Raw genomic sequence first — 12,666 nt, 5'->3', positions numbered from 1 at the left:
TTCCCCTCCCTGTGTCCTCATCCATTCTCTAGTAGGTCTGTCTTTTTCCCGTCTTGCCCCTAGGTTCTTCATGACCTTCTGTTTTTTTTTTTAATTCCATATATATGTGTTATGTGCATATGGTATTTGTTTTTCTCTTTCTGGCTTACTTCACTCTGTATGACAGACTCTAGGTCCATCCACCTCACCACAAATAACTCAGTTTCGTTTCTTTGTATGGCTAGTATTCCATTGTATATATGTGCCACATCTTCTTTATTCATTCATTTATCAAGGGACACTTAGGTTGCTTCCATGTCCTGGCTATTGTAAATAGAGCTGCAATGAACATTTTTGTACATGACTCTTCCTGAATTATGGTTTTCTCAGGCTATATGCCCAGTAGGGAGATTGCTGGGTCATATTGTAGTTGTATTTCTAGTTTTGTTAGGAACCTGTATACTGTTCTCCATAGAGGCTGTATCAGTTTACATTCCCACCAACAGTGCAAGAGGGTTCCATTTTCTCCACACCCTGTCTAGCATTTATTGTCTGTAGATTTTTTGATGATGGCCATTCTGACTGGTGTGAGATGATATCTCATAGTTTTGACTTGCATTTCTCTAATGACTAATGATGTTTAGCATTCTTTCATGTGTTTGTTGGCAATCTGTATATCTTCTTTGGAGAAATGTCTATTTAGGTCTTCTGTCCATTTTTGGATTGGGTTGTTTGTTTTTTTGGTATTGAGCTGCATGAGCAACTTGTAAATTTGGGAGATTAATCCTTTGTCAGTTGCTTCATTTACAAATATTTTCTCCCATCCTGAGGGCTGTCTTTTCATCTTGTTTATTTTTTCCTTTGCTGTGCAAAAGCTTTTAAGTTTCATTAGGTCCCATTTGTTTATTTTTGTTTTCATTTCCATTTCTCTAGGTGGTGGGTCAAAAAGGATCTTGCTGTGATTTATGTCAGAGTGTTCTGCCTATCTTTTCCTCTAAGAGTTTCACAGTGTCTGGCCTTACATTTAGGTCTTTGATCTATTTTGAGTTTATTTTTTGTGTACAGTGTTAGGGAGTGTTTTAATTTCATTCCTTTACATGTAGCTGTCCAGTTTTCCCAGCACCACTTATTGAAGAGACTGTCCTTTCTCCATTTTGTATTCTTGCCTCCTTTATCAAAGGTAAGGTTACCATATGTGCGTGGGTTTATCTCTGGGCCTTCTATCCTGTTCCATTGACTTATATTTCTGTTTTTGTGCCAGTACCATACTTTCTTGATTACTGTAGCTTTGTACTATAGGCTGAGGTCAAGGAGCCTGATTCCTACAGCTCCATTTTTCTTTCTCAAGATTGCTTTGGCTATTCAGGGTCTTTTGTGTTTCCATAAAAATTGTGAATTATTTTGTTCTATTTCTGTGAAAAATGTCAGTGGTAGTTTGATAGGGCTTGTATTGAATCTGTAGATTGCTTTGGGTAGTATAGTCATTTTCACAATGTTGATTCTTCCAATCCAAGAACATGGTATATCTCTCCATCTCTTTGTATCATCTTTAATTTCTTTCATCAGTGTCTTATAGTTTTCTTCATATAGGTGTTTTGTCTCCCTAGGTAGGTTTATTCCTAGGTATTTTATTCTTTTTGTTGCAATAGTAAATGGGAGTATTTTCTTAATTTCACTTTCAGATTATTCATCATTAGTGTATAGAAATACAAGAGATTTCTGTGTAATAATTTTGTCTCCTGATACTTTACCAAACTCATTGATTAGCTCTACTAGTTTTCTGGTAGCATCTTTAGGATTCTCTGTGTATAGTATCATGTCATCTGCAAACAGTGACAGGTTTACTTCTTCTTTTCCGATTTGGATTCCTTTTATTTCTTTTTCTTCTCTGATTGCCATGGCTAAAACTTCCAAAACAATGCTGAATAATAGTGGTGAGAGTGGGCAACCTTGTCTTGTTCCTGATCTTAGTGGAAATGGCTTCAGTTTTTCACCATTGAGGATGATGTTGGCTGTGGGTCTGTCATATATGGCCTTTATTATGTTGAGTAAGTTCCCTCTATGCCTACTTTCTGGAGGGTTTTTATCATAAATGTGTGTTGAATTTTGTCAAAATCTTTTTCTGCATCTATTGAGATGATCATTTGGTTTTTATTCTTCTATTTGTTAATATGGTGTATCATATTGATTGATTTGTGTATATTGAAGAATCACTGCATTCCTGGGATAAACCCCACTTGATCATGGTGTATGATCATTTTAATGTGCTGTTGGAATCTGTTTGCTGGTGTTTTGTTGAGGATTCTTGCATTTCTGTTCATCAGTGATATTGACCTGTAGTTTTCTTTCTTTGTGACATCTTTGTCTGGTTTTGGTATCAGGGTGAGTTTTATTGATCATTGCTATTTTTTCCTTCCTTTCCTTTTCATTTATTTCTGATCTGATCTCTATGATTTCTTTCCTTCTGCTAACTTTGGGGTTTTTTGTTCTTCTTTCTCTAATTGCTTTACGTGTAAGGTTAGGTTGTTTCTTTGTGATGTTTCTTGAGGTAGGATTTTATTGCTATAAACTTCCTCTTAGAACTGCTTTTGCTGTGTCCCATAGGTTTTGGGTCATCGTGTTTAAATTGTCATTTGTTTCTATGTATTATTTCATTTCCTCTTTGATTTCATCAGTGATCTCTTGGTTATTAAGTAACGTATTGCTTAGCCTCCATGTGTTTGTATTTTTTACAGATTTTTTCCTGTAATTTATACCTGGTCTCAAAGCCTTGTGGTTGGAAAAGATACCTGATATGATTTCAATTTTCTTAAATTTACCAAGGCTTGATTTGTGACCCAAGATATGATTTATCCTGGAGAATGTTCCAGCACTTGAGAATAAAGTGTATTCTGTTGTTTTTGGATGGAATGTTCTATAAATATCAATTAAGTCCATCTTGTTTAATGTATCATTCAAAGCTTATGTTTCCTTATTTATCTTCATTTTGGATGATCTGTCCTTTGGTGAAAGTGGGGTGTTAAAATCCCCTACTATGATTCTGTTACTGTCAATTTCCCCTTTTATGGCTGTTATCATTTTCCTTATGTATTGAGGTGCTCCTATATTGGATGCATAAATATTTACAATTGTTATATCTTCTTCTTGGATTGATCGCTTCATAATTATGTAGTGTCCTTCTTTGTCTGTTGTAACAGTGTTTAAAGTCTATTTTGTCTGATATGAGAATTGCTACTCCAGTTTTCTTTTGATTTCCGTTTGCATGGAATATCTTTTCCCATCCACTCACTTTCAGTCTCTATGTGTACCTGGGCCTGAAGTGGGTCTCTTGTAGACAACATATATATGTTTTTGTTTTTGTATCCATTCAGCCAGTCTATGTCTTTTGTTTGGAGCATTTAATCCATTTACATTTAAGGTAGTTATTGATATGTGTATTCCTATTACCAATTTCTTAATTGTTTTGGGTTTGTTATTTTTGGTCTTTTCCTTCTCTTGTTTTTCCTGCCTGGAGAATTTCCTTTAGCATTTGTTGTAAAGCTGGTTTGGTGGTGCTGAATTCTCTTACCTTTTGCTTGTCTGTAAAGGTTTTAATTTCTCCATCAAATCTGAATGAGATCCTTGCTGGGTAGATTAATGTTGGTTGTAGGTTTTTCCCTTTCATCTCTTTAAATATGTCCTGCCACTCCCTTCTGGCTTGCAGAGTTTCTGTTGAAAGATCAGCTGTTAACCTTATGGTGATTCGCTTTTATGTTATTTGTTGTTTTTCTCTTGCTGTTTCTAATATTGTTTCTTTGTATTTAATTTTTGATAGTTTGTTACTATATGTCTTGGAATGTTTCTCCTTGGATTTATCATCTATGGGACTCTCTGCCTTTTCTGGACTTGATTAACTATTTCCGTCCCATATTAAGGAAGTTTTCAACTATGATGTCTTCTAAGTTCTCTCAGTCCGTTACATTTCCTCTTCTGGGACCTGTATAATTCGAATGTTGGTGTGTTTAATGTTTTCCCAGAGGTCTCTAAGGCACTCCTCAATTATTTTCATTCTTTTTTCTTTATTCTGTTCTGCCATAGTTATTTCCACTATTTTATCTTCCAGGTCACTTATTCGTTTTTCTGCCTCAGTTATTCTGCTATTGATTCCTTCTAGAGAATTTTTAATTTCATTTATTGTGTTGTTCTTCATTGTTTGCTTTTTATTTCTTCTAGGTCCTTGTTAAACGTTTCTTGTATTTTCTCTATTCTATTTCCAAGGTTTTGGATCGTATTTACTATCATTACTCTGAATTTTTTTTCTGGTACACTGCCTATTTCCTCTTCATTTATTTGGTCTAGTGGGTTTTTACCTTGCTCCTTCATGTGCTGTGTGTTTCTCTGTCTTCTCATTTTGGCTCTCTTACTGTGTTTGGGGTCTCCTTTTTGCAGGTTGCAGGTTCATAGTTCCCATTGTTTTTAGTGTCTGCCTGCAGTGGCTAATGTTGGTTCAATGGGTTATGTAGGTTTCCTGGTTGGGGCACCAAGTTGCCTGTGTTCTGGTGGATAATGCTGGATCTTGTCTTTCTGGTGAGTAGGACCATGTCCAGTGGTGTGTTTTGTGGTGTCTGTGACCTTATTATGATTTTAGGCAGCCTCTCTGCTAATGGGTGTGGTTGTGTTCCTGTCTTGCTACTTGTTTGGCATAGGGTGTCCAGCACTGTAGCTTGCTGGACATTGAGTGGAGCTGGGTCTGAGCATTGAGATGGAGATCTCTGGGGGATTTTTCACCATTTGATATTACATGGAGCCGGGAGGTCTCTGGTGGACCAATAGCCTGAATTCTGCTCTCTCACCTCAGAGGCACAGGCCTGACACCCGGCCAGAGCACCATGATCCTGTCAGCCACATGGCTCAGAAGAAAAGTGAGAAAAAGAAAGAAAGAAAAGTAAAATAAAATAAAATAAAATAATGTTATTAAAATAAAAAATAAAAAATAATTATTAAAAATAAAAAGTAATAAAAGAAAGAAAAAATAAAGGAAGAATGAAAGAAGAGAGCAACCAAACCAAAAAACAAATCCAGCAATGATAACAAGCACTAAAAACTATACTAAAAAGAAAAAGAAAAAATGGACAGAGAAAACCTTAGGACGAATGGTAAAAGCAAGGCTATACAGACAAAATCACACAAAGAAGCATACACATACACATTTACAAAAAAAGAAAATGTAAAAAAAACACATTTTTTTTTAAAAAGGAGGAAGGGAGCCTCCAAATCAATAAACAAATGTACCAATGATAATAAACTCTAAATACTAAACAAAGATAAACATAAAGTCAGGAACAAACTAGAGGCAAAAACCAAACCCCAAGTCTAAAGTTGCTCCCAAAGTCCACCACCCAATTTTGGGAGGATTTGTTGTCTATTCAGGTATTCCAGTGATGCAGGGTACATCAAGTTGATTGTGGAGATTTAATCCCCTGCTCCTGAGGCTGCTGGGAGAAATTTCCCTTTCTCTTCTTTGTTTGCACAGCTCCTGGGCATCAGCTTTGGATTTGGCCCTGCCTTTCCATGTAGGTCACCTGACAGCATCTGTACTTCACTCAGACAGGACAGTAGCAGCTGATTAGTGGGCTCTGGCTCACTCAGGCCTGTTGGAGGGAGGCGTACGGAATTCGGGGTGTGCCTCCGGCTTCAGAAGCTTGCATGACGTTGCAACAGCCTGAGGCACGTTGTGTGTTCTCCAGGGGAAATTGTCCCTGGATCACGGTACCCTGGCAGTGGCAGGCTGCACAGGCTCCCGGGAGTGCAGGTGTGGATAGTGACCTGTGCTTGCACACAGGCTTCTTGGTGGCTGCAGCAGCAGCCTTAGTGTCTCATGCCCGTCTCTGGGGTTGCACTAATAGCTGTGGCTTGTGCCCATCTCTGGAGCTCGTTTAGGCAGTGCTCTGAATCCCCTCTCCTTGCACACCTGGAAACAATGGTCTCTTGCCTCTTAGGCAGCTCCAGACCTTTTCCTGGACTCCTTCCCTGCTAGAAGTGGTGCACTAGCCCCCTTCAGGCTGTGTTCATGCCACCAACCCCAGTCCTCTCCCTGGGGTCTGACCTCCGAAGCCGGAGCCTCAGCTCCCAGCCCCCACCCACCCTGGCAAGTGAGCAGACAAGTCTCCTGGGATGGTGAGTGTTTGTTGGTACCAATCCTTTGTGTGGGAATCTCTCTGCTTTGTTCTCTGCACCCCTACTGCTGCACTCTCCTCCGTGGCTCCAAAGCTTCACTCCTGCCCACCCCTGTCTCCACCAGTGAAGGGGCTTCCTAGTGTGTGGAAACTTTTCCTCCTTCACAGCTCCCTCCCTGAGGTGTAGGTCCCATCCCTATTCTTTTGTCTCTGTTTTTTTTCTTTTTTCTTTTGCCCTACCCTGGTACATGGGGAGTTTCTTGATCTTTGGGAAATCTGAGGTCTTCTGCCAGCATTCAGTAGGTGTTCTGTAGGAGTTGTTCCACATGTATGTGTATTTCTGATGTATTAGTGGGGAGGAAGTTGATCTCCACATCTTACTGCTCTTCCATCTTGAAGGTCTCTCCCAGCACGAAGTTTTTCTTTGAGTGTTCTTGCACTGAATGCAATGGTGACCTTTTGGGAGACTCAGCTGGTGATTTTGTCTTTATAAATGTACCATCTCGATTTTTTTTTTTTAAACAGCATTAAGATTTGGAGGTAAAAGAAGTTGGAATCTGTGGCTGGATGGTAACACCTTTCAGACAGTTGACTGCAGTATGTGTGCATCCAAGAAATGATGCCCATGTTTGCTTCACACAGGAGACCCTCTAGGCCCTATGTCCTTGAAGAGAGTGGAGGAAACTGAGGAAGTATATAAAATAGCCCATGCTATATATCCCAGTACAGCATGGGTTATAATGTGTTGAACCTGGAAATGGGCCCTTTCAAGAGTCCTATACCGCTGCACGTTTACAACATGAATTCTACCAAAGAATGGGGGAAGTCTTTTCAACACTGCCGGGAAATGTGTGATGCCCATATACACAATGACTGTGTTTCTTAACATCCTAACACAAAAAGCCTATTCACCATGCACTTATAGCGCAAGTACCTTCACCACCTGTTTTGGAACAGCTCGGAGCAGGAATGATAGGCCTACCAAACTCCCTGTTCTGAGGTGGAGGACAAGACTTTGTGATGCTTGGTGTTCAAAATGCCAATAAAAAGAAACTTTCCACACTGCTGGTGGGCTTGTTTGCGATTCATCTGTGTAATGTGTTTCACACCACAGAGAGGGAAAACGTTCATGCCCAAGTCCTTTCATTGTAAGAATTGGAGCAACAGTGTGTGAAGCAGGCACTGTTCAACCTCAGAGAATTGTTGCACCAGTGTTAGAAGAGGTGAGTTTGGTTCTTTCCTCAAATTAGTACCTACCTGGTCATAGTGCAATGTCTCCTGCCACACCCTTATACATTGTGGTGTTTGCCCAGGTCACCAGAAATTCTTAGGATCAAGATACATCCCAAAGGTTTTCTCACAGTGTTCCATCTATAAAGGAAATCTTTCCTGGTGTGGAACATGTGCAACGATTTGTTGCACTAATTCTCCATCTCGCATTGGTAAAAATGAGACCTGGTGGAGGGATTCCTGGGCTGCTGCATGTCCAATGAAGGGAACGTTTTCCTCTCAGTTCAGTCAACATTTTAACTCATGGAAAGAATGGAACTAATGTGTCATACTCTACCAAAGGACTACTAGGCCCGGCCTTCTTGAATTGAAGGACAAAGACCTAGGACATGCAAGGCATACAGGCTCTGGTCTTGCATCTACCCTCAGTTGGCTCCAACAGCAGCTATTGGAAGGCTGTGTTAATGTGTGTCTTCTCCTCGAGAAGAGACGGCATGACGTTTCTCCACAGAAATACATTCTAGGGCTTCCCTGGTGGCGCAGTGGTTGAGAATCCGCCTGCCGATGCAGGGGACACGGGTTCGTGCCCCGGTCTGGGAAGATCCCACATGCCACGGAGCGGCTGGGCCCGTGAGTCACAACTACTGAGCCTGTGCGTCTGGAACCTGTGCTCCGCAACAAGAGAGGCCGCGACAGTGAGAGGCCCACGCACCACGATGAAGAGTGGCCCCCGCTTGCCACAACTAGAGAAAGCCCTCGCACAGAAACGAAGACCCAACACAGCCAAAAAATAAATAAATAAATAAATTAATTAAAAAAAAAATACATTCTACCCTCCAAACAGAAGTGTTACCTTTTCCAGTAAGACAGAGTAGGGAAGTTGAATACGCTTTCTGCTGACAGTTGAAGGGAAGTTTTGTCTGGGATTTGGAGGCACTGGTGGGTGTTTTGTGAGACCTGCACTGCCATGGCTTCTGAAGTCGCTTGGAAGTGTGCATGATTGCCCAGGTACAAGTTCTATGTACGTGAAAGCACTTCTGGCCACATTCAGTGTTTTCAGTCATATTCATAAAGGTATGTGTCTCACAGAAGTGAGCACGCAAAAACTTTCATACACAGCCTCACTTCTGCGTAGGAAACTACCTCCAAGGGGGTGAGCATTTCGGGTTCTCTTTGACACAAGCGTGTCACCCGTAATAAACATCGGCTACACTGAGTCTTTCCTCACACCACGTACCTCCCTGAGCTAGGGGCAGAGGCCTCCTTAACCCGTAGCCAACGAACAATTTCGCATGGCATTCAGAAGATCTCAGAACACAGACAGCAGCGCCAAGGTTTTCTTTGTGTGTTCTTGCACTGAATGTAAAGGTGACTTGGTGAGAGACAAAGGTGGCGATTTGTTCTTTATAACTGGACGGTCTCGATTTATTTATTTATTTATTGTAAAACAAGTTTAGGATTGGGAGTTAAAAGATGTTGTAACCAGCACCTAGGTGGGAACGCTTTTCAGTCAGTTTAGTGCAGTATGATCTGCATCTAAGGAAGGATGCCCATGTTTGCTTCCCTTAGGAGAACTAGGAGGCCCACTGTCCTTCAGCAGAGTGCAGGAAATTCAGGACTTGTGAAAAATGTCCATGCCATATATCGCTATATATCATGTCCTATATTGTTTTGAAACCTCGAAACGTGCCCTTTCCAGAGGTCCCGTAAAGCTGCACGTTTACAACCTGAATTCTAACAAAGAACAAGGGAAGCTTTTTCAACCTGTCTGGAAAACCCTATTGCCCATATACGCAATGTCTGCGTTTCTTAACAGTGGAACACAGAAAGCCTTAGACACTGTTGTCTTTCACCGTAAGTCCCTTCAACCCAGTGTTGGAGCGGCTGGGAGCAGGAATGAGAGACATGCCAAGCTACCTATCTGAGGTTGAAGGCAAGGCTTAGTGATGTTATGTCTTCATAATGCCAGTATCCAAAAAAGCATTTTCACACTGCTGGTTGCCCTGTTTTCTATTCTGTAAGGTGATCTGTTTAACGCCTCGGAGAGGAAAAATGTGTCTGAGTGCTTTCCATGTAGGAAACAGGATCTCCAGTGAGTTAAGCATGTATTGTTTGACCTCAGAGAATTGTTGCACCAGTGTCGGAACAGGCGACTTTGGTTCTTTCCTCAAATTGGTACCTATCCGGGCGTAGTGCAAATGCTCCTGCCACACCCTTATACATTAAGGGGTTTGCCCAGGTCACCAGAAGCTGTTACGATCAAGATAACACACCAAAGGTTTTTCACACTGTACCTTCTCTGACGGAAAGCTTTCCTGGTGTGGGATTGAGCAAAGATTTGTCCCACTAATCCTCCATCTCTCATTGATAAAAACGAGGCCTGTTGGAGGGAATTCAGAGGTGCTGCATGTGCAAGGATGGAGAGATACCCTGTCAGTCTGTTCAACATGATTACTCATGGAAATAATGAAGCCAATGTGTCATACTCTACTAAAGGACTACTAGACCTTGTCTTCTTGAATTGGTGGTAAATACCTAGGACCTGTAAGGCAGAAAGGCTCTGGTCTCACATCTATCCTCATTTGGCTCCGACGGCAGCTATTGGAAGGCCGTGTTAATGTGTGTCTTCTCTTCGAGGAGAGATGGCATGGCATTTCTCCACTGAAATTAACCCTAACCTCCAAAGAGAAGTGCCACCTTTTCCAGTGAGCCATGGGATAGAAGTTTAATGAGATTTCTGCTGACAGTTGAAGGGAAATTTTGTCTGGGATTTGGAGACACTGGTGTGTGTTTTGTGAGACCTGTGGTGCCAAGGCTTCTGAAGTTGTTTGGAAGTGTGCATGAATGCCCAGGTACAACTTCCAAGTAGGTGAAAGCACTTCCTGCCACATTCGATGTTTTGAGTCATATTCGTAAAGGTATGTGTCTCTCACAAAAGAGCACACAAAAACTTTCATAGACAGTCACCCTTCTGTGTAAGAAACTGCCTCCAAAGAGGTGAGGAACTTCAGGTTCTCTTTGACAGAATCGTGGCACCCGTGATACACAGCGGCTACACTGAGGCTTTCCTAACACCACGTACCTACCTGAGCTAGGGGCAGAGGCATCCTTAACCCGTAGCCAACGAAAAATATCCCATGGCAGTCAGGTGGTCTCAAAACAGAGACAGCAACACCAAACAAGGAAGCCAAAAGTTTCATGCATGGTCTCCCTTCTGCGCAGGAAACTGTGCCCAAGGGGGTGAGGCACTACGGGTTCTGTGTGACAGAAGCGTGGCACCAGTGATACACAGCGGCTACACTGAGTCTTTCCTCACACAAGGCACCTCTCTGAGATAGAGGCAGAGGCCACCTTAACCCATAGCCAACGAACAATTTCCCATGGTATTCGGACGATGTCAAAACAGAGACAGCAACACGAAGTTTTTCTTCATGTGTTCTTGCACTGAATGCAATGGTGACTTTGTGAGAGACACAGGTGCTGATTTGTTCTTTATAACTGGACGGTCTCGATTTATTTATTTATTTTTTAACACAACTTTATGATTTGGAAGTAAAAGATGTTGGAATCTGTGACTAGGTGGGAACTCTTTTCAGTCGGTTTGGTGCAGTATGTTCTGCATCTAAGGAAGGATGCCATGTTTGCTTCCCTTAGGAGAACTTGTAGGCCTGCTGTCCTTCAGCAGAGTGCAGGAAATTCAGGACGTTTGAAAAATACCCATGCTATATATCCCTATATAGCATGTCCTATATTGTTTGGAAACCTGGAAATGTGCCCTTTACAGAGGTCCCCTAAACCTGCAGTTTTACAACCTGAATTTTAACAAAGAACTGGGGGGGGGGGAGTGTTTTCAATCTGTCTGAAAGGCCTGGTGACCCTATATGCAATGACTGTGTTTCTTAAGAGTGGAACACAATAAGCTTAAGACACCATGGTCTTTCAGCGCAAGTACCAACTACCCGGTGTTGGAGCGGCTGGGAGCAGGCACGAGAGACTTGCCATGCTACCCATCTGAGGCTGAACTCAACGTTTTGTGATGTTAGATCTTCGAAATGCCAGAATCCAAAAAAGCTTTTTCACACTGCTGGTGGACCTGAAGGGTGATATGTTTCACGTCATGGAGAGGAAAAACGTTCGTGTCTGAGTGCTATCTGTGTAGGAAACAGGAATTCCAGTGAGAAAGCAGGTACTGTTTGACCTCAAAGAATTTTTTCAGCAGTGTTGAAACAAGCGACTTTGGTTCCCTCCTAAATTTGGTAACTATCCGAGGGTAGTGCAAACGCTCCTGCCACAACCTGATACATTACGGGGCTTGCCCAGGTCACTGAATCTCTTAGGATCAAGATAACAAAACATAGGGTTTTCACACTGTTCCTTCTGTGATGGAAAGCTTTTCTGCTGTGGGATTGGGCAAGGATTTGTTCCACTAATCTTCCATCTCGCATTGGTAAAAACGAGGTATGGTGGAGGGAATAGAGAGGTGTTGCATTTGTGTGGAATGGAAAGATTTCCTGTCAGTCTGTTCAACATGTTTACTCATGGAAAGGATGAAGACAATTTGTCATAGTCTACCAAAGGACTACTAGGCACTGTTTTCTTGCACTAGGTGGCAAAGGCCTAGGGCAGGCAAAGCACACAGGCTCTGATCTCACCTCTATCCTCATTTGGCTCTGACAGTAGTCATTGGAAGGCCATGTTAATGGGTTACTTCTCCTGGAGAAGAGATGGCATGGCGTTTCTCCATGGAAAATCACTCTAAACTCCAAACAGTAAACCAGAGGAGGGAAGTTTCATGCGCTTTGGCCTGATAGTTGAAGGGAACTTTTGTCCAGCATTTGGAGGCACTGGTGGGTGTTTTGTGAGACCTGCAGTGCCAAGGGTTGTTAGGTCGATCAGAAGTGTGCATGAATGCCTGAGTACAAGTTCCCATTTCGTGAAAGCACTTCCGGCTACATTCAGTGGTTTCTGTCAAATTCATAAATGTGTGTCTCTCAAAAGCGAGCATGCAAACACTTTCACGCACTGTCTCCCTTTTGTGTAGGAAACTGAGTCCAAGAGGGTGAGGCACTTCGGGTTCTCTGTGACAGAAGCGTGGCACCAGTGATACACAGCGGCTACACTGAGGCTTTCCTCACACCAGGTACCTCTCTGAAATAGAGGCAGAGGCCTCCTTAACCTGTAGCCAACGAAGAATTTCCCATGGCATTCGGACGGTGTCAGAACAGAGACAGCAGCACAAAGTTTGTCTTCATAGGCTCCTGCACTGAATGCATGGTGACTTTTTGAGAGACGCAAGTGGTGA

Source organism: Balaenoptera physalus, assembly GCF_965194825.1.
Source record: "Balaenoptera physalus genome assembly, chromosome: 17".
In the NCBI taxonomy this organism is placed as follows: domain Eukaryota; kingdom Metazoa; phylum Chordata; class Mammalia; order Artiodactyla; family Balaenopteridae; genus Balaenoptera; species Balaenoptera physalus.
The sequence above is the reverse complement of the archived record's forward strand: the minus strand, read 5'-3'. Positions refer to the sequence as shown.